This window comes from Mandrillus leucophaeus, unplaced genomic scaffold (assembly GCF_000951045.1).
Source record: "Mandrillus leucophaeus isolate KB7577 unplaced genomic scaffold, Mleu.le_1.0 Scaffold883, whole genome shotgun sequence".
NCBI lineage: Eukaryota > Metazoa > Chordata > Mammalia > Primates > Cercopithecidae > Mandrillus > Mandrillus leucophaeus.
In genome coordinates, this window is record NW_012109619.1 from 81,222 (window position 1) to 87,929 (window position 6,708).

Consider the following 6,708-nt stretch of genomic DNA (forward strand, 5'->3'; position numbering starts at 1 on the left):
AGAGAGAATATATATATTTATAATATATATAATTATACCAAAATGTTAAAGTGTTAAATAAAAATAAATAAATCCTGTATGAAAACATAGGTACTTAATATTCTGCATATCAATAATAAAATGTATTATTCATTATCAAACAGTATTTTATGTATTTTCTAATGTAAAATTATTAGCTTGCAATAAATAATTCAATATAAATTTTTAGGAAAAGAGTTTTTATTGTTTCCACTAAAAATATAGTGTGATTTTCACTATTACTTCTCATCTAGATTCGAAGGAGAAACAGAGTGTGCTAAACTTGAGTCAGAATATGTTAACCTGAAGCACTGTGGTTTGGAGGAGAATAAAGAATAACTTGCATATACAAAACTACTATAAAAGGATATTGAAACTGATAGCATTAGACTGTTAAATGTATGTTTCAAAAGTAGAAATCATTGGCCGGGTGCGGTGGCTCACACTTGTAACCCCAGCACTTTGGGAGGCCGAGGTCAGCGGATCACCTGAGGTCGGGAGTTCGAGACCAGCCTGACTAACATGGAGAAACCCTGTCTCTACTAAAAATATAAAAATTAGCCAAGCATGGTGGCGCATGCCTGCAATCCCAGCTACTCGGGAGGCTGAAGCTGGAGAATCACTTGAACCGGGGAGGCGGATGTTGCGGTGAGCCGAGATCATGCCAGAAAAAAGAAAAGAAAAGAAATGATTTACATGTTTATTATAGTTCAAGACTTTTTCTGATAGGTTATGCATCATAGAAGTAAATTCATTTTTACTTAGGTCTTCTATGATGTGGTGAGAAGAAACATTATAGCACAGAAAATATAATTACAGGCTGCAGTTGAAAATTACCTGAGTTCAGATCTCAGCTTTTCTACTTAGTAGCTTTGGGATCATGAACAAATTCTTAACGTATCTTCGTATCTTCGGAAAGGTCTCATGATTTACTGCTCTGCTGTTGCCACCTTGATATTCTTAATAATATTTGAAAAAAGTCTTGCATTTTCATTTTGTGGTTGATCTCAGAAATTATGGTGCTGGTTCTGTTCATACGTTAATGTGTGTGGAAAAGAGCTTTGAAATATGTCTGGCATAAAGAAAGCCAGCAATTAAGGAACACTAACACTGTCATACTGAGGTGGGAATTAATTCATCCTCCGATATCTGAAGTTCAGAATGTTTACCAGGAAATCAGTAACACATGTTTTTATGAGGCACTTTAAATTGTCATGTACAATTACATGCATACAATGCATCTGATATTTCCTCTGTTCTTAACAAATGGTTGTTCATTGAGGTTCTCTGTCAGCAAGCTATTGTGTTCATACAGGTAAACAACCTTTGGATTTGAAGAACTTTAGATTGCAAAAAACACGCTTTTAATTTAATTCCTATTTTCAAACAATGTACCCCACTTCAAATATTCTTATTTTTAAAAAATATAAAAGCAAAACATGTCCAGGAGAGTAAGATAACAACCTGCAAAGTCTTCTGCAGTGAATGATGACAAAGTTGGCATACCATTAGTAGGATTCTCATCTGAATTCAATGTTTTAATCATCCTTAATATCTCAAACTAAGATTGCCAGAAAAAAAATTTGTCGTGACAGTGGAAAAAAGTGAATTTAGTTTTTATCACTCCCATGTGTGAATAGTTCATTTTTCTCCTTAAAATCAGAATCTATAAGAACAAGAAGTATGCTAGTCTTACTAGTCTTAAAATCTTTATATTTCTTTATTTGCAAATAGTAATCAATCATTAATTATTTCTGAATAAAAAATAAATGTGTTGAAAATAAAATGTGGTTTAATTATCTATCAGGCAGACCAGATCTGTGGGATGGCAATCCTTCAAACACATATACCCACCTTAAATTTGGCATATAGCAAGTCTTCCTAGCTGCACTTATTGACCTTAAGCTCAGAAATATTTTCCTCTACTACATCAGTACTCACAGCTTTGAATGTATTCTTTCGAAATTTACATAAGCAATTCCATTATTTGTGGGGGTTTTTTTTTCTTTCTTTTTTTTTTTTTTTGAGACGGAGTCTTGCTCTGTCGCCCAGGCTGGAGTGCAGGGGCGAGATCTCGGCTCACTGCAAGCTCCGCCTCTCAGGTTCACGCCATTCTCTTGCCTCAGCCTCCCGAGTAGCTGGGATTACAGGCGCCCGCCACCACGCCTGGCTAATTTGTTGTATATTTTTAGTAGAGACGGGGTTTCACTGTATTAGCCGGGATGGTATAGATCTCCTGACCTTGTGATCCACCCGCCTCGGCCTTCCAAAGTTCTGGGATTATAGGCGTGAGCCACCGCGCCTGGACTATTTGTGTTCTTTATCTGTATTTATTGCTGGTCATTGCTCGTGTGAATGTTGGAAGAACTGGCAAAGCAAAATAGAAAGGGGACATGCGAAGTGTAAAATTAGGAGGACTTCATCTATACCTTGGTCCAAATACATGACTTGTATTTGTCTCTAATATTCTGGATACTCTGCTACATTTATTGCCTCTGGTGAAATAGTACTGATGCTACTGAGCAGGAAACCAGTAGACTTTATACTACCCTGATGCTGCTGAAAATCATTACAATCTCTACCTGCCTGCCTCCAAAGCCAGTGTTGTTGTAATATCCACCAAAAGCAGAAATTGAAGTAAAATGAAATGAAATGGTGACATTTATTTGATTCAACAAACAGCACTTCTCTGCCCTTATACTTATTAATCTGTCATCTTACTGCTCTTTGGTTTTATATATTTGTTTTCTTTTTCTCAGCATTCTAAGAATGCTTCTCATGTTTCATTAGCAGCATATGTAATGATCAGATTTCTTGGATTTGGAAATACAGATTTAATTAATAATGTCAGTCTCTGTTATCTTGGAAAAATTTGATATGCACTACTTAGATAAATCATAAATATAAAATATAAAAGTAGAGAAGAAAATATCTCATGGCAATAAATACTATATAGATAATTAAGATAGTGATGCAGTAGATACCACCTTAGCTACTTCAGATGGTACAAAGAAGGCGGCCTCGCTGAGGAATTAATTTTATGTATACTGTCTACATGACAGGAAGGAATCAGCTATCTGAAGATAGGGCAGAAGAAACATTCTTAAAACAAGAGAAGAGTTGATGGAAATATCATACATCAAGCCAAAACAGGCATTGTCAGGTGCTATGGTTTGAATGATTTTGTCCCTTCCAGAGTTCGTATTAGAAACTTAATCCCCAAGGCAAGGGTTTTAGAAGGTATGGCCTCTGAGGGGTGATTGAGACGTGAGGGTTGCATCCTTATCAATGGAATTAGGTACGCTTGTAAAAGAGAACTGGACAGAAGGAGTTTGCTCCTTCTTGTCCTTCCACCTTTCTCCATATGAAGACAAAATGTTCTTTCTGTCTGGACAATGCTGCCCTCAATATACCATATTCGAAGCAGAGACCGGGCTTTCACCAGATACCAAGCCTGCTAGTGCTTTGAAATGAACTCCCAGCCTCCAGACTAAAAAAATAAAATTTTGTGCTTTATAAATTACCCAATCTCAGGTTTTCTGTTATAGCAACACAAATGGATAAAGATATCACACCGTCTCCAAATCTCTAAGCTGGGTGACAGAGTGAGAATCCTTCTCAAAAAAAGAAAAACAACTATCACACCATCAAAAAAAGGTGAGGTCAATGTGCCAATTATAGAGGTACGGTACTTTTGGAAATACAGCCAGTCTAAAAAATTGTCAATTTAATCAAGGTGCAATGAAATGTCATTAGATTATTTTAAACAGAGGGATGACTTAACAAACTTAAGTTTCTACTGATTTAGAATACCGCAGAAATAATGAGATATCCTTTCCAATATTAAGTAATACAAAGATTGCTGTTGCATCTTGGCAGCTCTTTGTCTTTTGCTTTTAGGTAAGCTGGCTGCCATGTTATAAGTTGCCCTGTGGAGAGTCCTTTACAGCATGGTATAGAGAGAGCCTCTGGCCTATAGGCAATGAGAAATTCAGACCATCAGTCCAGAGACCTGAACAGAATTTTGACAATAACAATAAAAATAACTTGTAATGGAATCCACCTTCATTTAAGCCTTCAGATGGGACTTCAGCTCTGGCTGACAGCTTGACTATAATGTCATGAAACACCTGGAGTCAGAGGCATCCAAGGAAGCAACCTCGGAAACCTGGTAAGCTTTCTCAGAAACTGGGATATAATACATGCTATTTTTAGACCATACAGTTTTGATGTAATTAATATGTTACATAACAGTGGTGTGAATGGTCAAAACTTTTAGATGTAGCTCATTATCATATTGGAATAATACAATGCATGTAAACGTAGAGTATCTAAATTTCACAGCTTGTGTGTAAAAATATGAAATATACAATTCTACTAGCTATAACTAAGAAGTTAAACAAGTTTGCCACATTACTCATGAAATTGCAAATGTACAGAGTGGCAAACCACTTTTGATTTCTCCCTGCTTAGATGACATTGTTGTATCAAGCAGATGTTTCCCTTCTTACAAACATACTTTTTAAAAAAAATTAAATATTTAAAAATTGGCAATAAGGTAAGGTGTTGATAAAGAGACATTATGATTTTGCTTATGCAATAAAAAAATAAGTGAGAAAAATGCTGTAAGAATGTAGAAACTAGAAGGGAAGGGAAAGATGATGTAGGAGACAGTTTATAGCAGCATGACAAAGAGAAGTAGATAGATGGTGATGAGCTGAGTCATGTTAATAGTGAAACATTAGGGGAAAGATTTATTAACTGATGCAGTTACTTATTGGTCTAGAACTGCCTTAAATCTTCCAGGGTTCATGATTTGTATGAATGCTCCATGAACTTTGAAAATGTTATCCCCATAATGGCAGCTTTAAACTAGAAATATAATGTAAGACCTATACGCAATTTTATTTTTTTAGTAGCTATATTAAAGAAAGCAAATGAAAACAGGTGACATTTATTTTAATAACATTTTATTTAACGCTTATCAATGGAATTAGGTACGCTTGTAAAAGAGAACTGGACAGAAGGAGTTTGCTCCTTCTTGTCCTTCCACCTTTCTCCATATGAAGACAAAATGTTCTTTCTGTCTGGACAATGCTGCCCTCAATATACCATATTCGAAGCAGAGACCGGGCTTTCACCAGATACCAAGCCTGCTAGTGCTTTGAAATGAACTCCCAGCCTCCAGACTAAAAAAATAAAATTTTGTGCTTTATAAATTACCCAATCTCAGGTTTTCTGTTATAGCAACACAAATGGATAAAGATATCACACCGTCTCCAAATCTCTAAGCTGGGTGACAGAGTGAGAATCCTTCTCAAAAAAAGAAAAACAACTATCACACCATCAAAAAAAGGTGAGGTCAATGTGCCAATTATAGAGGTACGGTACTTTTGGAAATACAGCCAGTCTAAAAAATTGTCAATTTAATCAAGGTGCAATGAAATGTCATTAGATTATTTTAAACAGAGGGATGACTTAACAAACTTAAGTTTCTACTGATTTAGAATACCGCAGAAATAATGAGATATCCTTTCCAATATTAAGTAATACAAAGATTTCTGTTGCATCTTGGCAGCTCTTTGTCTTTTGCTTTTAGGTAAGCTGGCTGCCATGTTATAAGTTGCCCTGTGGAGAGTCCTTTACAGCATGGTATAGAGAGAGCCTCTGGCCTATAGGCAATGAGAAATTCAGACCATCAGTCCAGAGACCTGAACAGAATTTTGACAATAACAATAAAAATAACTTGTAATGGAATCCACCTTCATTTAAGCCTTCAGATGGGACTTCAGCTCTGGCTGACAGCTTGACTATAATGTCATGAAACACCTGGAGTCAGAGGCATCCAAGGAAGCAACCTCGGAAACCTGGTAAGCTTTCTCAGAAACTGGGATATAATACATGCTATTTTTAGACCATACAGTTTTGATGTAATTAATATGTTACATAACAGTGGTGTGAATGGTCAAAACTTTTAGATGTAGCTCATTATCATATTGGAATAATACAATGCATGTAAACGTAGAGTATCTAAATTTCACAGCTTGTGTGTAAAAATATGAAATATACAATTCTACTAGCTATAACTAAGAAGTTAAACAAGTTTGCCACATTACTCATGAAATTGCAAATGTACAGAGTGGCAAACCACTTTTGATTTCTCCCTGCTTAGATGACATTGTTGTATCAAGCAGATGTTTCCCTTCTTACAAACATACTTTTTAAAAAAAATTAAATATTTAAAAATTGGCAATAAGGTAAGGTGTTGATAAAGAGACATTATGATTTTGCTTATGCAATAAAAAAATAAGTGAGAAAAATGCTATAAGAATGTAGAAACTAGAAGGGAAGGGAAAGATGATGTAGGAGACAGTTTATAGCAGCATGACAAAGAGAAGTAGATAGATGGTGATGAGCTGAGTCATGTTAATAGTGAAACATTAGGGGAAAGATTTATTAACTGATGCAGTTACTTATTGGTCTAGAACTGCCTTAAATCTTCCTGGGTTCATGATTTGTATGAATGCTCCATGAACTTTGAAAATGTTATCCCCATAATGGCAGCTTTAAACTAGAAATATAATGTAAGACCTATACGCAATTTTATTTTTTTAGTAGCTATATTAAAGAAAGCAAATGAAAACAGGTGACATTTATTTTAATAACATTTTATTTAACGCATTTTCCCCA